The sequence below is a fragment of the Alexandromys fortis genome, unplaced genomic scaffold (assembly GCF_014885135.2).
Source record: "Alexandromys fortis isolate MF-2015 unplaced genomic scaffold, M_Fortis_MF-2015_v1.1 scaffold_69, whole genome shotgun sequence".
In the NCBI taxonomy this organism is placed as follows: domain Eukaryota; kingdom Metazoa; phylum Chordata; class Mammalia; order Rodentia; family Cricetidae; genus Alexandromys; species Alexandromys fortis.
This window is the reverse complement of record NW_026067951.1, coordinates 1,580,175-1,606,392: the sequence shown is the minus strand read 5'-3', so window position 1 is coordinate 1,606,392 and position 26,218 is coordinate 1,580,175.

Below are 26,218 nucleotides of genomic sequence, written 5' to 3'. Positions count from 1 at the left end.
CTCCATCTATAAATAATGTTTACTACACTGTCCTTTCCCCACTTTAGGCTTTCTGTAAAGGTTAAATGAAATAGACTTCATAAATTGTTTAACGCAATGCCGAACACAGGTAAGAGACTCATAAATGTCAACTATTGTGACAGCTTATGTGACAAAATATACACATAGATACATGGACACATATAGATACATATAGATACATGGATACATATAGATACATGCACACATATAGATACATGGATACATATAGATACATGGATACATATAGATACATGGATACATATAGATACATGCATACATATAGATACATGGATACATATAGATACATGCATACATATAGATACATGGATACATATAGATACATGCATACATATAGATACATGCATACATATAGATACATGCATACATATAGATACATGCATACATATAGATACATGGAAGCTTACCAATGTGAACACACACAGCAAGGCAGTAACAGAAGGAATCCGAACAGGGAGATTGCTAGTGATTTGCATTTCCTTCTTTTTGAAGTATTTATTTCTACTTAAATGTATGTGTACACGTGTGCTTATTTGGGTTTATGTGTACTCTATGTGAGTAGGTGCCCAGGGAGGCCAGGAGAAGGTGGAGGATCCCTGGAGCTGGAGTTGCAGGTGGTTGTGAGCTGCCCCACTTGTGGGCTGAGAACTGAACTTCGGTCCTCCATAAGAGTAGTATGCTCTCTTAACTATTGGGTCATCTCTCCAGCTCCAAATTTCTTTCTTTATACTAGTTGGATTTTCATTGCTGTATAATGTGATCACCCTAAGCCAAAGATGCAAAGTCCAAAATTCGCTAACATATGCTACATTTGATTTCAATGTGAAGTCACAAATGGTCAATTTCCCAAGTGATCTCATGAGAAATTAAATAGATGTGCTAAATACTGCGTAAAATTAACTGCACTGTCTGAACATAAAGGATGAATAAAATATGTGATGAGTGTGTTAAGGCTTGAGCACCATCCCCCAGGAATCTCACCATGTGTGTATACAAATGTTCCAAAATTGGAAGCAGTTATGGTTTGGGATAAGGGGTGCTTATTCTACACAGTGAGCACAGTGAGCTACATTTGCAAATTATAAAAAGCCAGTGTAAGCTCACCTTAAGATAATGAAAACACACCCCGTGCTGTCTCATAGAGTTCGGAATTTGGGACTGAGGTTATGGCTCCTAAAGGAGTAACCGGTGCCCATGCTGCCTACTGTCTGGGTTGGCTCAGGTCCTTGGTAAGGCATACCACCACACAACAGGATTTCAACAGCCCTCTTCAGTAGTCCTCACAATCACACCCCTTTTATGTACCAGGTGGACACTGTGGGGAAGGTCAAGAGCTTTTCTAGGCAGTCCCCAGAGCCCGACGGGCCAAAGCTCATTGCAGCAACTCCATCTGTGAGAGGAAGAGGCTTCCAACCCTGGCCTTCTGTGTTCTTATGAGGATAAGTCACTTCTTCCTATAGACTTGAGATGTCAAATTCAGAATGATCTCTGATCTTGAGATGATTCCTGAGTCATTCCTGATTCCAGAGTCTTCCATTTATGAGGAGATAAACTGAGTCCCACAGAGGGGTTGCTCTTTTGCTTGTGCAGAATGAGACTTCAAGTTATTAAAATAATGTTACACTTCCAGGGTGGATGGAAAAGTACTTTCCCAGAGTGGTCCCAGTTCCTGCCGCAGCCCCCCTTATAGACCCTATGGCTATCAGATGTCTCTGAAGCTGTTGTATTTTCTAGGATTGTGGGTGAGCCTTGGGTCCCTCCTTGTGCCCTTGCTTGACTGTTCTGTTCAAATGTAAAGCAGGGAGAGTCTCTGTGGAATTCTTAACATCTGAATGCTCTCCTCCTTTTTGAGTGGTTCTCCAGGATTAATTGATTAATTGATAACATTTTAAAACTATTAGTTGCTCATTCTTATGGACAGCTTACTTTGTGCTCATTCTACCCTCTACCACGCTGAGGGGCAGCAACAGATCCTAATCCCAACAATCAAGTGAGAAAACTGAAGCTTGGAGAGTCAGGCAACCTGCTCAGGGGGCCTTAGGGCCAGCAAGGGGAAGATCCTGACCTGGTCTGAGTCGGCCAATGTGGGCTTTTGATTACTAGACTCTTGATCTCTGTGCTTTATCGTAGCCCATTAAATATGTGTGCCGTTACTTTATCCATTGCTGTGACAGGCTATTCCTGAAGGGATGAATTGTTTATTCTGGCTCACAGTCCATCGTGGCAGAGAAGGAATGGGGGCTGGGGCTGACTTGTTCATGGCACTGAGACCTGTCACTTCATGGTGGCATATAGGAAACACAGAGCTCAAATTTGAATATACGAGTCAGCTGTGGGTACGCTATAATCGACAGTCTGACCTCATCAGCCAGCTAGGTTAAACAACCTCCCCCAACAACACCATTGAGTGGGAACCAAGTGTTCAAATGAGGCATGGTAAGTGCAGATAGCCTGGCAACCCAGGACCCCAGATGGCACCAGCCATGTCCCCTTGTTTTCCAACAAAGCACTTAGCAACCATGACCCCAGTTACATGGAAATACACACAACCCTTAAACAGATACAAACACACAAACAAAGCAACTGGGCTTCTTTCCTTTATTGCTCACTAGCAATCCTTAGGAACTCACTTCCCTCTTTGCAGCCAAACACAGCCTGAAACATCCTGGAACTAGGGGCAGTGGGCTGATCCTGCCTAAACTAGTTTTAAGTGTTAAGTTTTCATTAAGGCAAACCATTTTCACTAACAGAACTTTTAGGATGGATTTCCTCTTTACTGTCTTATGCCTATGCATGCTTCAGTATGCGTATGACTAAAATCAGATGACATATGACAAAGGATGTGCTCAGTGAACAAAGCTTTGCATAATGCAAGCCTGTCAATCAAAATAGGACAAACTCATATACCACTCATAGCAAACAATTCCTCCACTGGACTCACAGATGATGTGGGATTCCCCTCTGTATGCTGTGAATATCATGAGTTAATAAAGGAACTGTTTTGGGCCTATAGCAGAGCTATAGGGGAACAGAGCTAGGTGGAGAAAACTAAACTGAATGCTGGGAGAAAGAAGGGCCAAGTCAGAGAGAAGTCAAACAGATGCTGTAACTTTAGCCAGTAAGCCACAGCCATGTGGTGATACACAGACTATGGGAAATGGGTTAAATTAATATGTAAGAGTTAGCCAATAAGAAGCTAGAGCTAATGGGCCAAGCAGTGATTTAAATAATATAGTTTCTGTGTGAATATTTCGGGGCTAAGCAGCCAGGAACCGACAATCGGCCTTACTCTAACACATAGGGGAAGCCACAATAATAACCCGATGTTCTTGAGTAGGTCTCATTCAGCCTGCAGCTCTCTTGCCACATATCTAACTTATACTTTTGTTTTGCCTTTGAATAAAATGACTTGCTGATTTGCTATTTGTGTTTGTGTCTTCAGCCAAGAACCTGAAAGCACTCTGTCTGGACAAAAACACGGATGACAGACACATGAGTCCACAGGGACCATCTCACATTGAAAACATCATTTTTTTTTTTTTTTTGAGTGAGCAAAGAGACAGAAGGGTCAAACATGTCTACAGCATTATGTCTGGGATTAAACACAAGTGTACATGTTTGGAAAGAGCCAATTACCATTTCTCTTAAGTCCCTCCTCTCCTCCTTGCTGACAGTTTCTTAGCGGTAAAGGTTAGATTTCATTCTTTTGGGTTGTCTTTACCTCTATCTCTAGCATAGCAAATGACAGCTGTCTGCCTGGATGTCTAGGGAATTCCAAAATTCTTTCCTTTTTGAATTAGTCAACCACCCCCATCAAATGTGTGTTTACACGCCACATGAGCCATGCTGGTCTATACCTCCCACCTTATCTTAGACAGAGTCTCATCCTAGAGACAGATTTCAGGCTAGCTGGCAGGACTTTGGGAAATTCTCCTATCTCCACCTCCCACCTCTCCAAAGGTATGCTGAGATTATAGACACTCGCACTACTGTGTCCAGCTTTACGTGAGTTCTTGAGATTTAAACCCAAGTACAAGCTTACATAATAAGCTGCCTCACCCCCACTGAGCCATCTCCCCAGCCTGGGAGACTTTGTAAAGTTCTAAAGATCAGGAAGTATTTAGGACTGGGTTCTAAGAGTTAAGTAAAAATCACAAGAAGGATTCCAATTAAGTGACTTGGAAAACTGTCACCCATTATAACACATTATAAGCCAATTTCCTAATGGAAGTTGGAGAGGGGCTGCCAGAGAGAGATTTACATCTAAAAGCTTAAAAGCCTGGAGTCCCCCTCACTGATGGTTTAGCACAGGGAAAAGGCTGATGCTTCTAGTCTCTTTACTGAGAAACCATGACATAATGAGGTGGTGTCAAGCTATAAAACGAGGCCTGAGGTGTGACTAGACATAGCCTTTGATATTCAAGAACAGTTGTGTCTTTGTCTGGGCTAAGAAAATGTGCCCCAGGACACTTCCAAATTGGCCCTCCTCTCCCAGGGGAAGAAGGAATGGAGGCTCCTGAGCACTGCAGCCCCTCCTCCCTAGGGGATCCTCCATAACAATGTGCCACTCAGCAATGTCCACAGCATTACCAAAGCCATAGTATTAGCAGTGCCAGGAGAGAGCCCGGGAAGAATATTAATTATTAGAGATGGTACACCATTATCCTTTTGCCTCTTTGGACATTTTTTGTCTAGCAAGAGATAGGATGGCTCCAGCCATCTTCATCTAAATGACATCCATCCCTACTCAGCTGTATCAAATGTTTTCCCTGGGCTCCTGACACCTAGTGATCTTATTTCCACCCAGTGGGGAAACAGATCCGTGCTCCTGATAGTAAAAGTCATTTTGCTTCTGAAACTCTAGTCATAAGCTCAGCTCTGTTACTCTACAGAAAGAATGCTAGGGAAGGTGCATGCATGCACATGTGCACACACACACACACACACACACACACACACATTTCACTTACCATGGCATTACGTCTCAATAACCCATTGAAAACTAGAAATAATGCAAGCAGAAAATACATCTAATGCATCTGACCTATCCAGCATTAGAGCTTAGCAAGAGACCACAGAGGGTGCCAGCTGCATTCCCTCTTGATTGCACAGGAACGGCAGCCGGATGCCACCACCAAGCAGCAGGAGAAAATGACATGGCTACATCACATACTGCTAAACAAAAAAAGACCAAAATTCAGAATTCAGAGTATGATTCTCACTAAATGCAGTTTTCCACCATCAGGAAGCTGCAAAACCACACATGGAACAATTGTATATCAGATACTCTTTGTATATTACCCTTAAAGTATACAAAGATGTCTCAAAGCCTGCACAGGTGGCTGAGAAAGGCTCAGGTGAATCTGAGACTATACTTGATAATGAAAAGATGATGTGCTGTTTCCAAAGAGGAAATTTCAAAATTTCAAAACCATGATGCCTTAGAGCTGCTGAGTGGGACACTGAGAGGCTCGTCACCACCCAGGCGTAGCTGCGAGAGGGCTGTGTTCATGCGTGTGGTTTTTCACTACAGTTCAGGTGCGTGTTTATTGTGTCTTCTTTCTCTGCTTCGACTCAGCTGCCATGAAGACAGGAAAGGTCTTAGTCTGTGCTCTATTGCTGTCACACATGACCAAGGCAACTCATTTAATTGGAGCTTGCTTACAGTTTCAGAGGTTTAGTCCATTATCATCATGGCAGCAAACACGGAGGTGTGCAGGCAGACACTGGAGTCATAGCTGAGGGCTACAACCTGATCTGTAGGCAGCGAGATTGACTGACACTGGGTCTGGTTTGGGTTTTGAAACCTCCAAGTCCACCCCCAATGACATACTTCCTTCAACAAGGCCACACCTCCTAATCCTTCTCAAGTAGTGCCACTCCCTGATGAAGGAGCACTCAAATATATGAGCATACATGTGGTGTGTGTGTGTGTGGGGGGTCATTCTTATTGAAACTGCCACAGAAAGTCTTGCTTGAAGTCAGCAGGTTCTCAGAAGATTCACTCAAGTTAAACCAAGTGTTAGGTTCAGGAACATATATCAGAAAATTTTTGGTTATTATAGTGAATTTATGTCAGAGATACAAGTAAGTAGATGCTTTGAAAATATTATCATAATCTTATTTTTACAGTGTGTGTGTGCGTGTGTGTGTGTGTGTGTGTGTGTGTGTGTGTGCAGGAGCTCACATACAAGTATGTGTGCGATATGGAATCCAAAGGGTGCTGGGCCTTAGGAACTACCCACATTTTTATATTATTCTCATATATTTCTATTTTTATCTATCGCATTTCCCTAAAAATTCAGGAGTCTTTTCCAAGCAAGAGTTCAAGCTCCCCAATCAATACTTGCTGATTTTATTTTAATGTACAGAGTCCTGCCATTCACTTGTATATTAGTCTCTTTAAGGTTGCTATAACAAAATACCCAAAGCAAAGGTACTTATAAAGAAAATGAGGTTTGTTCAGCTTGCCCTTTTGGAGACTGGAAGTCCAACAACTTGGTTGCCCCCTGGGTATGTCACACCATGGCGATGACATCTCAGTGGGAATGTGAGAGCGATCATACATGAACATGGGGCCACAGAGAATGCTGGAAATTTTTACAGCAGTCTCTTCCATACGAGCTGGGTATCCCATGTGAATTACATGCATTTTTTCAGGGGAAATCACCACAATAGCCTGGAGGCCTCTCCCTAGATCCTGTCTCCTGAAGGTCCCACTACTTTTTAGCATCACTATATGGATAACCAAGATTACAAAACATGGACCATTGTGGGCCACTCTTCAATCACATTTGAACTACAGTACCCTGTATGTGGCATGCTTGCTGTGTGCCTGAAACTATGCCATCATAGTATCACATATACAGAACAAAAACCGTAACATTCTGAAAACAAGAAGAAGGGAATCAACTGGGATTTTTTTAAATGTGCTTTGTGCTATACCTAATTATAAACAAAGACCTACACAAGTAAAAGCACTTCTGCTAAGATATTCTTGAATACAATAGTATATAAAAATGAGTTATATAAATAAAGATAAATAAAGATGAAAAACCACACTATCCCATTTTCCAACTTATTAGTGCCAAAAACTGAGAGCAAGCACAATGAACTGGGCCACTTAGTTTAGATCTCAAACAAAATGTGAAATTTTAAGATAGTAAAGCTGGGGGACTGAGGAGATGTCTCACTAGTTAAGAGTGCTTGCCCGGCAAGCCTGAGGACCTGAGTTCAAATCCCCAGCACTCCCATAAAATGTTTGGAATGGCTGTTTATGCCTGTAACCCCAGCACTGTTGAGTATGGAGACAGGAGGATAGCTGGACTTACTGGCTGCCAGGCTAGCTCTGGGTTCAGTGAGACATCCTGCCTCAAAGGAAGAAGCCAAGAGTGATGGAGCAGAACACCTGAATCCTCCTCTGACTTCCTCATAGGTGTGTGTGCACCTGCACACATGTGCATGCATCACACACACACACACACACACACACACATCAAAGTTGTCCTGTTGAAATGTTATAACAACAACCAATTAAACAGAAATGTAGATCCCATCAACTCTTGATGTGAATGGAAAAGTCATAGAAAATAAATGTTTCCCCAGAGGCTCAAAAGTTACTTTAAATTCCAGGTGTACACTTTAGTGGAAAACAAGCCAGGCCTTCAATAATTAAAACAATCATTATGCACTGTTCAGGGTTGAAAGGACTCAGAATTTCTGTGCTGTCTGCCACCATTGCAGGGTATTGTTAAAAAGTTAATCTAACACCAGAATATAATTATTTGACCACAGACTGCTGAATCTTTGCCAAAGCATTAAAGAATGACTCTCTCTCTCTCTCTCTCTCTCTCTCTCTCTCTCTCTCTCTCTCTCTCTCTCTCTCTCTCTGAGCTGTGAATTTTTTTTAACTTCATAAGTTAAAAGTAAGAACATGATTTTATAGTCTGGAGTCTCTGAGACAGAAAGAGCATGAAGCTGGTGGGCGATTAAACGCACATACAATACAGCTGAGAGTAATCACACAATTCCCCACAGGATACAAAGGCAAGGTGTGCAGAGGTGTCTCCCACTCATGTGGGAAGCTTTTCTTAGGTCTTCTATATGCAGATCTTGAGAAAGCTTAAAAGAATACTGCAAACATATGAAGGTAGGTATTAACCAGCTAGTCAGGAAACAGAACAATCGAAGCCTACTGGGAAATGCACTATTACCCTCGTTAAGACACTGGGCACCACGTGAGACTGATGCCTACCAGCGTGTCCACTGGCAGGTAGATCCAGAAAAGGCTTCCCTCTGTGTGGAAGCACCCAGCAAATGGTGTAAGGCTTGGGCACAGAAGAAACAGGGGCATGCATAGGTCGCTTGCTAGGAAGCATAGAAGTGAAGTTGCCATGTCACCAAATGTGCTATCCTTTTGATGGAAGGGGAAGTTCCTCTTCTGGACCACATCAGGACTATGGGGAGAGCTAGATTCAAGACTTGTCCTAAATAGATATGGGATGACAGCTCCATCTATAAGCATCCAGAGGTTGTGAGGAGCAGAGCCAAACCTGGGTTTTGGTGAAAATGGAGACCTAGTTTTATTGTTTCAAGGAGAGTGGAGAAGGAAGACCTGGGGGGTCAGATGGGAAAACCCAAAGAAGGCCCTGACTGGAACGGATACCATGGACAAACACTCTTACCACAGCCTGTTAGCACTAGCCCTCCATGTTGTGATCTGGGGCACATTGTTTCCTCTTGTGTTTTATTAGTGTATTAATATTTTTAAATCCTTCTCATTTTAATTTTTTAGATAAGCATGTGCTATACATTTTTCCCACTCCCCTTCCCTCATCCCCTCCATCCTTCCACCCTACCCCTGCCCTCCATGCTCCCAATTTACTCAGGAGATTCTGTCTTTTTCCTCTTTCTAGGCAGATACATGTATATAAGTATTAATGTTTTACCAATACATATTAATGGGATGCTATGTGGTACTTCCATTCATGCATAGTATATGTATTGATCATGTCCAACCATCCTTTTTCTGCACCCTTCCTGGTCCTTAGTAATCAGTATTCTCTTTGCAGGCCAGCTTGTTGTAACTTCATAGATTAAGATTATGCAACACTTACCTTTACGTTTCTGGCTTATTTTACTTACATAAAATTCTCTAGTTCCATCCAGTGATAGGATGGCCTTCCTCTTTATGGGTGAGTAATATTCCCCCCCCCGGGTTTGTATGTGTGTGTGTGTGTGTGTGTGTGAGAGAGAGAGAGAGAGAGAGAGAGAGAGAGAGAGAGAGAGAGAGAGAGAGAGAGAGAGGGAGATGCATTCTTTATCCATTCATATGTGTGATTATTCACAGAAACATACTCAGAAGAAGAACAGCTGAATCATACAACACTTCTATGTCTAGTGTTCCGAGGACAGTCTATATTATTTTCTATTGTAACTAAACCAATTTACATATTTTTTCTTTAAAACTGGATTGGTAGGATTGGTAGTCTTATATCTCTATCATCACTTAATGTTAGAGAAATTTCCAATCATATCTGTATTTGCTAATTTAAGGAGTTCCCATGTCAGTAATTTTATGTTTGAACTCATCAGTGCTACCAAAGTTCTGTGCTGATGGACTAGTGAAACTTTAGCTATTTATCTATTTTTTAGGTAGCAGCCTTATGACTGTGCTTCTCTTGGAGGAAGGTAAGTGCCTCTGGTGGGTTTGGGCATCCCTGTATTCTTATGAGGATCATCTTTCACTTGCCCACCAGCACCTATATGCCATGTGCATCCAATGTCTCAATTTTAGTTCATCAGTGAACTATGAAATTATTTCAAAATGACATATTTTTGATATTCAAGTAAGACCCAATCTGGTAAGCAAAATTACCCTATACTAATTATTTTGTGCATATAAATTAACTGTGAAATCAATCGAAACTCCTGTGTGTTTGTGCTCATTACTGGCAGTGGAGAATAATCATCAACAAATTCCAGTCAGCCTGTCTCAGCAAAAGGTTTTATTATTCCATGTGAGCACAGCTTAAAACTTGGAAGCAGAGATGGCGGCAAGCATAGCTAAGAACGAGATGAAATGAGCAAGCCTACAAAAGGTGATGATGGCTCTTCGGGGGCCTTATACTCAGACCTTCTTTGGAAGACAAGAAGAAAAAGAGAGCAAGAGAGGGAGGAAGAGACAATGAGAGACACAGAGAGAAACTAAACTCTCAGGGACAGCAGACAATATGAATTAACAGCATAAAAAAAGCACGAGTTAGAAGCTACCTCTAAGACATTTGCTGGTGCCACAGCCTTCCTCCCATGAACTTAAATAGGTGAGTACAAGACATGACTGAGTCAAATCTTTGCAAAGATCAATATTGCTTATGTTTTCTTGTGATACTACTGGCTGCTGGTGACTCAGTATGCTCTGAAATTAATAAAATATTGGTAAAGGATCTCGTACTTCCCAAAAGCCAGCTTTCTCTCCATGGTAGTCAAGAAATTTCATCTTTTGAAAGCAGTGCTAAGAGGAAAGTTCATAGCACTAAGTGCCCACTTAAAGAAAACGGAGAAAGCATACATTGGGGACTTAACAGCACACCTGAAAGCTTTAGAAAAAAAAGAAGCAGATGTGCCCAGAAGGAGTAGAAGACTGGAAATAATCAAACTGAGGGCAGAAATCAACAAAATAGAAACACAGAAAACAGTCCAAAGAATCAATGAAACAAAAAGTTGGTTCTTGGAGAAAATCAACAAGATAGACAAACCCCTATCCAAACTAATTAAACAACAGAGGGAGAACACGCAAATAAATAAGATCAGAAATGAAAAGGGGGACATAACCACAGACACAGAGGAAATTCAGAGAATCATTAGATCTTACTACAGGAGCCTGTATGCCACAAAACTGGAAAATACAAAAGAAATGGACATCTTTTTAGATAAGTACCATATACCAAAGCTAAACCAAGACCAGGTGAAAGATCTAAATAGACCTGTTAGTCGCGAAGAACTTGAAGCAGTTATCAAAAATCTGCCCTCTAAAAAAAGCCCAGGACCAGATGGTTTCAATGCAGAATTCTACCAGAACTTCCAAGAAGAGCTAATACCTATTCTCCTTAATGTATTTCACAGTATAGAAACAGAAAAGTCATTGCCAAATTCCTTTTATGAAGCTACAGTTACCCTGATACCAAAACCACACAAAGACCCAACCAAGAAAGAGAACTACAGGCCTATCTCACTCATGAATATCGACGCAAAAATTCTTAATAAAATACTGGCAAACCGAATTCAAGAACACATTAGAAAAATTATCCATTATGATCAAGTAGGCTTCATCCCAGAGATGCAGGGCTGGTTCAACATACGCAAATCTATCAATGTAATCCACCATATAAATAAAATGAAAGAAAAAAACCATATGATCATTTCATTAGATGCTGAAAAAGCATTCGACAAAATCCAACACCCCTTTATGATAAAGGTATTGGAGAGACTAGGGATACAAGGGTCATACCTAAATATAATAAAAGCTATTTACAGCAAACCGACAGCTAACATTAAATTAAACGGAGAAAAACTCAAAGCCATCCCACTAAAATCAGGAACAAGACAAGGATGTCCACTCTCTCCATACCTCTTCAATATAGTGCTTGAAGTTCTAGCAATAGCAATAAGACAACATAAGGGGATCAAAGGGATTCGTATTGGAAAGGAAGAAGTTAAGCTTTCGTTATTTGCAGATGATATGATAGTATACATAAGCGACCCCAAAAACTCTACCAAAGAACTCCTACAGCTGATAAACACCTTCAGTAATGTGGCAGGATACAAGATCAACTCGAAAAAATCAGTTGCCTTCCTATACAGTAAGGATAAGGAAACAGAGAGGGAAATCAGAGAAGCATCACCTTTCATGATAGCCACAAAGAGCATAAAATATCTTGGGGTAACCCTGACCAAGGAAGTGAAAGATCTATATGACAAGAACTTTAAGACTTTGAAGAACGAAATAGAAGAAGACACCAGAAAATGGAAGGATCTCCCTTGCTCTTGGATTGGGAGGATCAACATAGTAAAAATGGCAATTCTTCCAAAAGCAATATATAGATTCAATGCAATCCCCATCAAAATCCCATCAAAATTCTTCACAGATCTGGAGAAGACAATAATCAACTTTATATGGAAAAATAAAAAACCCAGGATAGCCAAAACAATCTTATACAATAAAGGAACGTCTGGAGGCATTACCATCCCTGACTTCAAACTCTATTACAGAGCTACAGTATTAAAAACAGCTTGGTATTGGCATAAAAACAGAGAAGTCGACCAATGGAACCGTATAGAAGACCCTGACTTTAATCCACAAACCTATGAGCAACTGATTTTCGATAAAGGAGCTAAAACTATACAATGGAAAAAAGAGAGCATCTTCAACAAATTGTGCTGGCAAAACTGGATTTCAATCTGTACAAAAATGAAAATAGATCCATGTCTGTCACCATGCACAAAACTCAAGTCCAAGTGGATTAAAGACCTCAATATCAGTCTGAACACACTGAACCTGATAGGAGAGAAAGTGGGAACTACACTACAACAAGTGGGCACAGGAGACCGCTTCCTACGTATAACATCAGCAGCACAGACAGTAAGGGCCTCATTGAATAAATGGGACCTCATGAGACTGAGAAGCTTCTGTAAAGCAAAGGACACTGTCGCTAAGACAGAAAGGCAACCCACTGACTGGGAGAAGATCTTCACCAACCCCGCAACTGACAAAGGTCTGATCTCCAAAATATATAAAGAACTTAAGAAACTAGACTGTAAAAGGCTAATCAACCCAATTATAAAATGGGGCACTGAGCTGAACAGAGATCTCTCAACAGAAGAAGTTCAAATGGCCAAAAGACACCTAAGGTCATGCTCAACTTCCTTAGCGATCAGGGAAATGCAAATCAAGACAACTTTAAGATACCATCTTACACCTGTCAGAATGGCTAAAATCAAAAACACCAATGATAGCCTATGCTGGAGAGGTTGTGGAGAAAGGGGTACACTTATCCATTGCTGGTGGGAATGCAAACTTGTACAACCACTCTGGAAAGCAGTGTGGCGGTTTCTCAGAAAATTTGGGATCAACCTACCCATGGACCCAGCAATACCACTCTTGGGAATATACCCAAGAGAGGCCTTATCATGCAACAAAAATATATGCTCTACTATGTTCATAGCAGCATTGTTTGTAATAGCCAGAACCTGGAAACAACCTAGATGCCCCTCAATTGAAGAATGGATGAAGAAAGTATGGAATATATACATATTAGAGTACTACTCAGCAGTAAAAAACAAGGACTTCTTGAAGTTTGCAGGCAAATGGATGGAAATAGAAAACACTATCCTGAGTGAGGTAAGCCAGACCCAAAAAGAGGAACATGGGATGTTCTCACTCATATTTGGTTTCTAGCCATAAATAAAGGACATTGAGCCTACAATTCGGGTTCTTAGAGAAGCTAAAGAAGAAGGAGAACCCAAAGAAAAACATATAGGCATCCTCCTGAATATTAACCTTCATCAGGCGATGAAAGGAGACAGAGACAGAGACCCACATTGGAGCACCGGACTGAAATCTCAAGGTCCAAATCAGGAGCAGAAGGAGAGCGAACATGAGCAAGGAACTCAGGACCGCGAGGGGTGCACCCACACACTGAGACAATGGAGATGCTCTATCGGGAACTCACCAAGGCCAGCTGACCTGGGTCTGAAAAAGCCTGGGTTAAAACCGGTCTCACTGAACATAGCGGACAATGAGGACTACTGAGACATCAAGAACAATGGCAATGGGTCTTTGATCCTACTGCATGTAGTGGCTTTGTGGGAGCCTAGGCAGTTTGGATGCTCACCTTACGAGACCTGGACGGAGGAGGGTTTTCCTCGGACTTCCCACGGGACGGAGAGCCCTGATTGCTCTTTGGGCTGACGAGGGAGGGGGAATGGATGGGGGGAGGGGGAGGGAAAGGGGAGGCGGAGGTGGGGAAGAGACTGAAATATTAAATAAATAAAGAAAGAAAGAAAGAAAAAAAAAAAAAGAAAAAAAAAAAAAAAGAAATTTCATCTTTTTTTCCCTTATACTGAGTCCACGTGATCCTTATTTCTAGAAAGAGTTGTTCTATGGAAGGCAATGGATCCCTGTGCTATTGGAGCTTAGACACAATCTTTAGAGTTCTTGGCTTGCAGTAGTCATATATATCCTCAGGAAAGAAGCAATTGTAACAAAGGGAACAGGCTGGAAATCCCTCCTCCTCCCTGCTCTTGAACTCTCCTCCATGATTGCACAGATACCTGAGCATGGGCTTCCCCTCGACACCTCCGCACTTCTATTAATTCTTCCCTGCTAAAAGTCTAACTGCAATCAATCATCTGCAGAGAACAGCTTTGCTCAGTGTTCCCTCAAATCCCCCTCTGTGATAAGATAAATTGGTGTCAGGGGACCCTCAGAGCCCACAGCTCTGCGGGCATGAGAAGTTTACCATTAGCATAGAGGCTAGGGATTATCTGCTCCCTAGGAAAAGACCCAAATCTGTGCCTCCCTCACCTAAAAACAGAAACAAAACGGAACAAAAAACAGAATGTGTTAGAAAGACAACTCCAGAAAAACAGAAGTTCTTTGTTTCTAAGCATGCAGCATCTACCTCCAGATGGACCCCTTCCTCTGAGATGGTCCTCCTGCACATGGCGGGCTCCTGAGGCCTTCTGCAACCCTCCTAGGACACCTGACACTGGGTGGATGCTACTTGCCCTGTGCCAATCTTCCCATAAGATGGGGGTCCTAGGAGAGCCCTGGCTGAGTGTTATTTTCTTTTGTCTTCTTCCTTCAATTTCACCCCTAAGGAGAAATATTATGTTTCCAGCTATTTAAAAGACTGACTAATAGCTGGACCTGATGTTATATACCTCTATTCCCAGCACTTGGCAGGCCTGCCACCAGTTTGAGACCAGGGTTGGCTCCATAATGAGTTCCAGACTAGCCTGGGATATGACTAGTTTGTCTCAAAAAAAAAAAAAAACAAAAAACAAAGGAATCTCAAAGGTGGAACACAACTATAATCACGGTACTTGGGAAGTTAGGCAGGAAGATTCAAGACCATCCACAGATAGATAATAATAAGGTCACCCTGAGCTACATGAGACCTTGTCTAAAAATGTTAAAAATCCAAAAGACAGGTGAATATATTTGCCTGAGAAGTAGTTTAAATTCTGAATAATTTTCCCCGTGAAGAGTTTTCAGAAGCCACAGGCTACATGGATAAAATTCTAATTATAACATTTATCCACTCACACGCACCAAACAACTCTCTGATGTCTACCAATGTGTTTCCTCCATATCTCTTCTGCCATTTGCAAAAGAATCTGGCTAGACAGATAGACATGTATGTCCTACCTACTGCTTCTATTTCTCATCAGAAATTAGTGATTTGTAAGCGTCTGGGTTTTCTATCTATTGTCTCTTGCAAACTGGTGTGGGTCAGCATCTTTCATTGTGTCTAGGACCATCTTAAGGGTCAATTTCTAACCCACATGGTACCTGAGGACAGCCTCTGGGTGGTCTTACTATATACTACTCTATTGCTGGTTCCTATGGCAATTATGCCAAGACAGTATATAACAAAGCCCTTTCTTATTTATTTCCCATGCAAACAAAAAAGCCAGTCTCAAAACTGGAGCAGGGCTTCCCCTCTTCATGTCATTTTCCACACACATATTCTCTTCAAAGTCGTCTCTGCTATGTTAGTTAACTGCTTACATGCTAGAGACTCTCTTAATGAAGAACCACACAGACACCTTTCTCTTTTGAGCGTGGCCGTCCACCCCAGAGCCAACTAGACCACAAGCTCTAACCTGTGTTCCTACCACCCATAGCAGGGTGTTCTTTGCTCCGGATCCTTAAACTTTGAGGCTTAAATCACAAAAATCCACCCTTTCATACTTCTGGAGGCTTGGCACTCCAGCACCAGTTGTCATCAGGGTTGATCTTCCTGCAAGCCACAAGGGGAGAACTGTTCTGTGTCTCTCCATTTGGTGTTGAGATGAACAATTTTTTCCTGTGTCTTCTCATTTCTCCCCCATGTTTGTGTCCAAATGTCATCTTGTTAGAAAGACACTGGGGGCTAGGATCTCAGCGCAGGAATATTGGGGAAATCCAAATCAACCCTCAGTACTATCGTTCACCCCTGCCCTCCATCACACACTACATCAAAGCCTTCAATAACCCCACTGATTCTATTTCCCATGTATTCCCCTACCACTGCTGGTACCCCCGGCTTGGCTCTTCTTTTTGTCTCCTGGTAGTTTTCTTTTTTCTCTGCTCTCTTCTCCTTTCCCAAGCCCCCCAGTTGTTTCTTCAAATGCAGACCCAGAGAGCTCCCTCTGAAGCATCTGTTGCTTTTAATAATCCACAGTGGTGACCAAGATGATCGGTACAAACTAAAAACTCATGAGCACAGGTTCTGAGCCCTTGCAGACGCGGGTGCTCACTTCTTGGGCCTCATTGCTTTACCGCCCTCCTGGTATGGCTAAACATTCAGACAGACTGCTCTACTGCGTTCATCCCTTCCGAGGAGACAGGCTTTCTGTTAAACCCAGAACTTCAAGCATGCTTCTCCTTAGCTTGGAATCCCTCAGCTCTGGTTCTTTTCCCTTCTTGTTCCAGCCATTGTAAAACCCTCAACTGAGCACGACACCAAGACTGGGGACGTGGCCTCTTCTTATTACATAGCATCTCTTCTGTGCCTGCCATAAAACAGCAACCTAGTCCCCCATACATACACTTTCTTCACTAGACTAGAGACTTTACGCTGAGTTAGACAGGGTATGTTCACCTCTCTCGTACCTCACATAGGTCCTGACTCACAGGTGGCAATGAGCAGCCTTGCTAAGTATTTGTGGGAAAAAGTGACATCATAATCACTTATCTCACAATGCTTTCTGGCCACAATCTTAATAAAAATCACATTTTAGTCAAACTGATTTATACTTAAAGATGTTGATGATGTTAGGAAACAACCATTGTTTTGTGGCAAAATTGATGATCTAGAATTCAATATTTTTTTCTCACAGACAGTATTCAATATTTTCACACGGGCACAGTGACCGTAGTGCCTATTTGACTGGGACCATCTTACTTAAGACTATTGTTGAGTGTTATCGTTATTGATGTTCCTATCGACTCTTACAAGTACTCTGCATGATTAATTGTGTGTACACCTTTTCATACGCCAGTTTGCAAATGTTTAACTTTCCAGAAGAAAACAACACTTTGTTTGCCTTGACGTCTTACGGGAAGTTAGAGCTGTGGCCCGAAGTGCACAATGAAGTTCATTTGAGAAAGTGCCGTTTAGAACCGAGAAAGTGGCAAATGTGAAGGTCTGAAAGATGTATTTTTTAAGGATTATTTTAAATTGTGTGTGTGTTTGTGTGTGTCCATGTTAGTGCATTACCCAGAAACCCCAGAGGAAGACATCACATTCCTGGAAGCTAGAGAAACAGGAAGTCGTATGTACCCTAACATAAGTGTTGGGCAATGAACTCTGTTCCTCTAGAAGGGCAGCAAGCACCCTCAAGACAAGATGTTCATTTTTAACACAGAGCAAACGATAAAACTGAACTTGTGGCCAACCCAAGAGGGGTTCGTGTACCTGGGGTAACTGAGCTAATGCGGATTAAATTCTGCATGAGACAGATTACCAACTTCCTCTTGTTTATTTTTTTAGTGATTGAAGAAATATATCCAATTAATTCACTTATATTAAAAAAAATCATGACCAAGCACTCACTGTTCAAAAGCAGAGTGGGTGTGTGTGTGGGGGGGTCAATTTAGCTTCTAGCTTCTCTCCATAAGTCCGTTCTAGGCTACTTCAGTGGTTTCCATGCTAAATGCTCCCTCGGTACCATTTTAACCAGGGTATAAGCATGAAACTACACCCACGAGCCTAACACAAGCACATCTGGGATTACCTCTTCGCACAGATTTCCCTTGCCATTGTAACTTCTTTAAGTAGCTGCCCCTTTCAAACTAAAAGCTGGTATGTAAATAGAACCAAAGAGGAATACACACACACACACACACAAACACACACACACACACCTCTTATATGAAATACATTGGAATCTTTCTCTCCCATCTCTCGCGGCACTGAAGACTCAAGCTAGAGACTCACACGAACAAGATGAACACTGTACCACTGAATTACATATGCCCTTGGCTCTCCTGGTGGTTTTCATTTTTGTTTCAAACTGTCCTAATAGAACGCACACACATGCAGGAGAGAGAGAGAAATTTTTATTTTAAAAAAAAGCACTTTAAAGTCTATAAATTCTATACAAAGCATAGAAAGGAAATGGACTCCCTAGAGTCACAACATGGAAACACAGCTGAAGGCTTTCGCAGCCAGCCTGCTCTCTCTCTGGGGTCATTCCACCCCATATCAAAACTTGAATTGGCCTCTGAACTCTACAAGTTGAGATCGTGCCCTCTGAGGATCAGTGGAAAATCCAATTTGCTCCATTCTATCCGTGCCTATAGAGGCGAGCTGATTTAATTGTCAGGTTTCTAATCTCAACAGTGCAGAACTTGGTGTAAATACAGTCCCCGTCCTTCCTTCTAATGACAGCATTTTCCCCACCGTCCATGGTGTTGCACCTCCTCACAGACCACAGGGTTCACTGGTATGGCTGACTTCCTATGTCAGAACACACTGCCCTAGTTCTCCGGGCATTATGGGTCAAAGGTGCTGAAGTTAGGCAGGTTTTTGCTGGTTGTCTTCTCTAGTGGAATGGTTCAGATGTTGAGTCTGGACACCACAGAAATAAAGCTCACCTCTATTCGTTATCAGCGGTGTGTCGTAAGCCCATTTTCTTAACTAGTGTAGTCCTCAGCTTCCCCGCCTGTCAAATGGGAACAAAAGGTCTCTAAACCACAAAATTATTATGAGTGTTGTAAAAATAGAACACCCAGAGTGCCGGTACGATAACTTCAATTGTACAGACAGGATGTATAGGAGGAAAAAAGTAGTCTTTATTATTTTCATCTGTATTGTTGGCGACTGAGTCCAGGACTTTCACATGCCAGGCAAACACTCTACCCACCAAGATAACTCCTCACATCCAGACACAAATTTATGAGTAGACAGCTCTGTTTCCCAGCTCAGTCCTGGCACATACCAGTTGCATGATTCTCAGGCACCTTCTAAACCCATTCAAGATTCAGTTTCCTTGTCTCTAAGACAAGGAATACTATCTATACCACAGGATCATCCTGACCACAAGCGATGCTCACAGAGAAACCTAGGGTAGAGTAAGCAATAACTAAACTGTGAATAGTGTTCACTCCACCACCTCCAGTGAGGACCAAAAATATTTATCCTGAGAACCGCCTGACTCCGTGGGATTCTCCTTCACACAAAATCAATCATCTGGGACTTTCTGTTGGCCCGAGTCAGTGTAAGATGTAAGAGCTTTGCAAATTCACAGGAATAGGAACAGACTAGAGGAGAACAGAAGCGGGTGGGTCGGAAGGCTAATTGCTTTTGGTTTCTCTGCAAGAGTGACCCTAGACAGACAGAAGACAGGGTTTTATGTGTGTGCTCACGTGTATCTATATTCAAGTGCATGTGCGTACACATGCATGTAGGGGTGAGGCTGATTTTGGACGTCTTCCTCAGCTGCTTTCCACCTTACTTTTTAAACAGTCTCTCACTGAAGCGGGAGCTTGCTAATTCAGATAAACTGGCTGCCCAAGATTCTACCTGTCAGCACGCCTTTAATCCCAGCACAGGATTAAAGGCAGAGGCAGATCTCTGTGAGTTTGAGGCTAGCCTGGAGCTAGTTCCAGGACAGGTTCCAAAGCTACAGAGAAACCCAGTCTCAAGAAACAAAACAAACAAATCCACCTGTCTCTGCATCCCTAGGTCTGGTTTAAAGATGTATTCTGCTAGGCCTGCCATTTCATGGGTGCTGGGGTTCCAAACTCCGGTCGCCATGCTTGCACAGCAAACACTTGTCCCTCTGAGCCCTCTCCCCAGCTTCTTCATGATTGTTTTAACCCAGCATTGAAAAGGTCAGAGAGATGTTTTTGGAAGTCGTTCTTCAACTGTCCATCAAGGTGACACAGGAAAGAGATTCTAAGGGGGCAATGTTTTGCCACTGAGGACAACCCACACATCTTTGCTTGGATGCTGTCTGGAGATAAGGCGGCTTAGAAACATCTCCTGAGCTGATGGTTTAAGAAATGGGCTCTTTTCTCCTTAGCTCACCCAGAATGCAGAGAAGCAGATAAATGGAACACACAGTTCATGACTGAATGCTTGACATCATATTTCTGAAGCTGTTGATATTGATTCTCTGTATTCTAGGACTCCAGGGAAGGGGGGAAACGTCCAGGCTATATGGGTCAGCCAGTACCCTGTGCTTCTGGATCTGATGGTGTCAGTACACAGCGACTCTATAAACACCTGAGGCAACCCATAGCACAACTAAAAACATCACATAAAGAAAGCACTTATCGGCCACTCTCTTATCTGCAGCTTGCTCTCCCCTACTGCCTCCTGGACTCCTCGGAGGGATTCCCAGGCTGATAGGAAATCAGGCACGGAGGAATCCTTCACAATCAGCAATCAACACACCAAATACATGGGGTGCTCTGAGCTGTTGGCCTAAAATGCAGCCATGGGGGGTGGCGGATTGGATCCTAAAAGCATATCTATTGACAAGGCAGATCTTGTGATTTTGTAATATGGGCTACACACAGTTGGAAGAGCGCTGGTCTTGTTCTGGAAAGAGAGCTCGACATTCCCGCATAAGCTTCCTGCTAAAGGCCAAGTCCTTTGTATTAAAATGGCTGAAACTCTGAGGCAAGCTGGGGATGTGTCTATCCTGGGCATTCAGACCCTTCCTAGACCTGAGTCGAATAACAACCATGTGGCTGCACACTAGACTCCTATATCATATCATTCAGAACCCACAGAGAACCACATCACACAAAAATGGCTCGAAGCTCAGATTTTAAGGCATTAATGCGCCCTGCGTTTTCATAACGATTGTTTCTAGTTTGCTGTGACATAAATACATGATGGAGGTAGAAGAGACACCTGTCCTCTAGTTCCTTCAAGACAAAACATAAGAATCCAGGCTGCTTGTGTGTTGGGGTTACAGTATGACCAGCTCACTTTGGAATCTGCAATTAGTCCACCTATAGTCGGCACTGAAGTCCTTATCTTCTCAGTCGGAGCTACACTGCTGGGGAAGGGGAGGGGCAGCCTATCCTGTCACTTGGGTATCACACCCCGCTTCCTTTCCACAGCACTTACCCCTGAATTTCTAGGAGGAGTTTTATGATTATATATGTATAAAATTTTTGAATAAAAATCACCATAAATCTATCTATCTATATCGATCCATCTATCTATCTGAAATACAACTACCATACCAGTGTAAACCATGCCCAGTTTTTCGGTGGTGCTGTTACTGAGCATTTGCTACACCTGTCAACACGAGTATTACAGGAGCAGCCACAGCCCTGTGTTCCATTGCTGATTCCCCTACCATGGTCCCTCCATCAGCACCAGACAGCTGTGCTGTTGCAGCATTAACAGAAGGACCGAGAGTCCCACAGTACAGCAGAGTGTCTTCTGTCCCTGGGAATACTTGCTTATATTGCCATCTGGCAGGCACAGGAAGTCATTAGCATTGAGCTGCCATGAGTTCCTAAATACACGGAATAAATACAGACCATAATCCCCATTCCAAATATTTGCCATGATTTTTCTAAGATTCCAATCTGTGAGAGGACTGAAGAGATAGTTTGTTAGGAAAAGGGATTGCCATGTTACCATGAGAACCTGAATTCTCAAAATCCCCAAGTCCACAGGAATACATGTGCAATCCTAGAGTATGGAAGGCAGAAACGGGGAAATCTCTGGGGGTTCTGGCCAATGAGCTTAGCCTACCCAACACATTCCAGGTCAGCAAGGACCCTGTCTCAAAAAACCAAGGTGAATGACATCAAGGAACAATGCCTAGGGCTGCCCTCTGACCTCCACATGCACACATATGCATGAGTACCCATGTAGGCACGCACATACATATACTCAAGAATCCAACCTTTGATGTTTAAGGATGCAAGAGCAACCAGGCAGTGGTGGTGCATGCCTTTAATCCCAGCACTTGGGTGGTAGAGGTAGACAGAACTCTGTGAGTTTGAGACCAACGTGGTCTACAAGAGCTAGTTCCAAGATAGGCTCCAAAGCTACAGAGAAACCCTATCTCAGGAAACAAAGCACACACACACACACACACACACAAAAACAACAACAACAACAAAAATGCAAGAGCATTAGGGCCATAGATCAGTGGTAGAGTACCTACCTAATACACACAACCTTTGAGTTGAGTTTTTGTCACTTTACAAACAAGCAAACACTGTCTTGAAGGGCTACGATGTAGTACAGTAGAAGAGAGCATGTTCAGTGTGCATGAAGTGCTACTTCCTCCCTTAGCAGTGACATAAATAGAAAGAGGGAGGGAGGGAGCGAGGGAGGGAGGGAAAAAGAGAGGGAGTAGAGGGAGGAGGTAAGAAGAGAAAGAAAGGAAGAAAGGGAAAGAAAGAGGGGGGGGGAAGAAATGTAACTTCCCAAGATGAAAGACTCTTACCAAACCCCGTAACAACAAGCATTTGACAGGAAGGATATGAAAACAGGAGGAACCTCATCCAGTCTCCTATATGATGATGGTGGAGTTCCCTTGAGCCTTCATTCTTAGTTTTGAAGACTTTCTACAAGGAATGGTGGTCTTGGTACCTATGTCTTCAATAGGTAGTAATGCAAACAGAGCACAAAGGGAAAGCCCCTTCCAGTCTCACCCTATATCTTTAAGAGGAACATACCTTCCCAAATATGACGCCCATTCATGAACTGCTGGCTTGGTCTTGTAGCAGCATGGATAAAGGCTTTTGGTTGTAAAACAAGCAAGTGATTCTGGCTGATACAAGTGAAAAAAATCCTGCTGGGAAGTTCTGTGGAGATTACTGAAATGAGGAGGACACTAGAGTACAAGAATCAGGTGACGAGTGAGGGCTGAGGTCCAGGTGGCAGTGGGGTGCTGGCCCCACGGCACTGAACAACTAACGCTATCACTGAAACGTGATGGCTCCTTCTACTCTCTAACTACTATATATGTGGCTTGCCCTTGTGCCAAGGCTGTGCCCCAGGCAGGAACATCTAACTGACTGTGTCCTAGTCACAAACATGTATTCAGTCCAGCCTTGGAAATTCAATTGAGTCTGCAATTCACAGTACATGGAAGATTCTCCTAAGTCAGCAAGAGGTTCAGAAGGTGGTCAGCCAAGAAATAAATGGATGGTCAATCCAACAGGCCAACATGAGAATGGAGGAAATTCAGCAGAAGGCAATGAAGGTTTTTAAGGAAAATTCAACACCCTCATGTGTGACCTTGGACTTTGGGTCTTAGTCTACTTCTGTGAAAAGAATAGATAAGACCATCTTTGCTGAAGGGTCACAAAACTGTCTTAGTTTTGGATCCCTTCAGGGCAGGGCATGAGTATTTGATCCATAAGGAAATCTGAAGACTTGATAGAAGGCAGGCAAACAAGAAGGAAAGTTGCCACGTAAAGTCATGACCAGGCTTAGTACTGAGACAGGGCAGGGGGGGATTTGGGTTCACTGGAGATCCCTAAGAAGTTTGGTAGAAAGTTTCTCAAATTTGCCTCTTGTTTCCCCTAGTCCTACCCCACTGGGTTGAAACTGTTCCTAAGAATCAGTTCTGGTACAGAGTTCCCAGGCTGTGAGGAACGCAGAGCACACCAAGGTACTGCTCAGGCGAGCTTCTGGGCACACACAGGGTGCTTGCTGTCTCACAGTTGTCCTGAAGCTCAGTGAATACCTATGCACAGTCAGCATCAGCACAGTAAGTCACAATTCCAGAAGGCGCGGTTTGGGGGTCAGATGCCACATACTAGGTCATGCTTCCTTTACTTCTTTTTACTTCTTTTGCTGACCCACTTCACCAGGGACAAGTTACATGAGTGGCAGATTTCCTCTTTGTTAGAAACCAAAATAGTAAAAAGAAAAAAGACCCCAGGCTAGTGTATGCTCTTTGGCTGTGGCCAGGACCTAACGGGATAATGTGAGATGCTCCCAAGAGGGAGTCGAGTGCTATTCATTACGTTGACCGCTTTATGTCCCTTCTGGGAATCCATTATTTTCTCTGGGTTGGCTGAAGCATTGAGTGCCGAGCCTGCATATGGCTCTGACAACCTCTAGTGGCAAAATCACACCGGCCTGAGTAGCATTTGCACTCACTCCACCGCTGACATTCCAGGGTTCTGGAACAGGTCTGCTGTGTTGACTCAGCTCTCGCATCCCATCTCTCTGTATAGTGCCCACCCCCACTCCCAAAATGGGCAGAGCAGCAATGGCTGCTCTCTTGGTGGTCAAGTCCACTCCCTGTCGCTCCCTCTTGGACTTGTGCCCAAGAACGTCCCCAGCCATTTGACGGTAACAATAAGACACCAGCTATAGGGCACCGGCATCTGCTGCCGGCTCCCATGTGCCGAGCACAATGCAAGCCCCTTCTATTTTTCTGTCAGCTGATTTTCACACTCGCTCTGCCAGGGAGCTAAAAATAATTATGCCCCAAATTTACAGGAGAAGAAGAGGCTTTTCTAGATGAAATATCGGTCCTGATGTGGCTCGCAATAGGCAGGAAAACAACAGGTGAGCTCAGACCTGGTCCCAGAGCCAGGCACCTACCACTGTGTGCGGTTCTGCCAGCTAATTGGATCATCACTCATTTCCTTTCTTCCTTCCTACCTGGCCCCATCGTTTCTCTAAAGACCCATTTACATAGCTGTTTCCTTCCCTGCTTTTGTTTTTTTACGGAAAGATGCTCTCTTCCCCTGCTGAACCATTTCATTCTCCCTGCAACATGGAGAAGTACCGTCTATGGGTGACTCTAATACTGAGAATGCAGAAAGTCGGGTCTGACACGTCACCCCAAAGATGCTGGCATTTTAACCATCTGGTGCTTCACCCAAAATGTCTTAGAAACAACTTCCTTTTTTTTTTCTTCTATTGTGACAATAAGCCAGAAGGTTTGAAACACGGACACTGTTTACATTGTGTAATTCTATAGGGACTAATACATATAGCTTCTTAATTTTCTCTAGTTAAAGATGGCTTTATATAACGTAACTTTTTTTTTTTTAAAAAAAAAGGCTTGGGGCTGGAGAGATGGCTCAGTGGTTAAGAGCATTGCCTGCTCTTCCAAAGGTCCTGAGTTCAATTCCCAGCAACCACATGGTGGCTCACAACCATCTGTAATGAGGTCTGGTTCCCTCTTCTGGCCTGCAGACATACATACAGACAAAATATTGTATGCATAATAAATAAATATATATATATAAAAGGCTTGTTGAGAATTGTTCCATTAAGTCTGGCAAATATAGGTTGGTGGAGTCAGACTAAGGTTTCAATCCATCTACCATCTAAATTCCTAAATTGTGCGAATCTCAGGCCATGGGGCTGCATGATCTGACCTAGAGTAAAAGATAACAGAGGGAAAAGGAGATTCAGTGAGTATGTGCCCTTCTCAAATAGGGGTTTGACTTTTGGAAATACATGTCTAGGTTTCAATGATGTTCAGCCAATCAGCTCAATCAACAGCAGGGACACATTGTTGAGCAGGTACAACATATTTTAAACAGTAACCGCCCTAAAATCTGGGTGTGGTGGCATGCATTGATAATCCCAGAGCTGGGAGGGAGGCAAGAAAGAAGAGCCCTGGGTCTTGCTGGTCAGCCAGCCTAGCCCACTGGGTAAGTACCAGATCAAAGAGAGACAATGCCTCAGAGAACAAGGTGGACATCTAAAGAATGACTCCAGATGTTGTCCTCTGGCCTCCACATATGTGTACATGCAAACACATACTAATGCATGCCCTCTCACACAAATGTAACCCTCCTCCATACGCACCCCAAACGATAAACAGTCTATAGTGGCATCCTTCATATCTCGGAAAGGAAACCATACCATGAAATTTAACATAGACAATGTCAGAAGATAGTCTAAAGCCAGTTTCTTATACATATCCCAGGCTGGCACATGACTCACAGCAATTC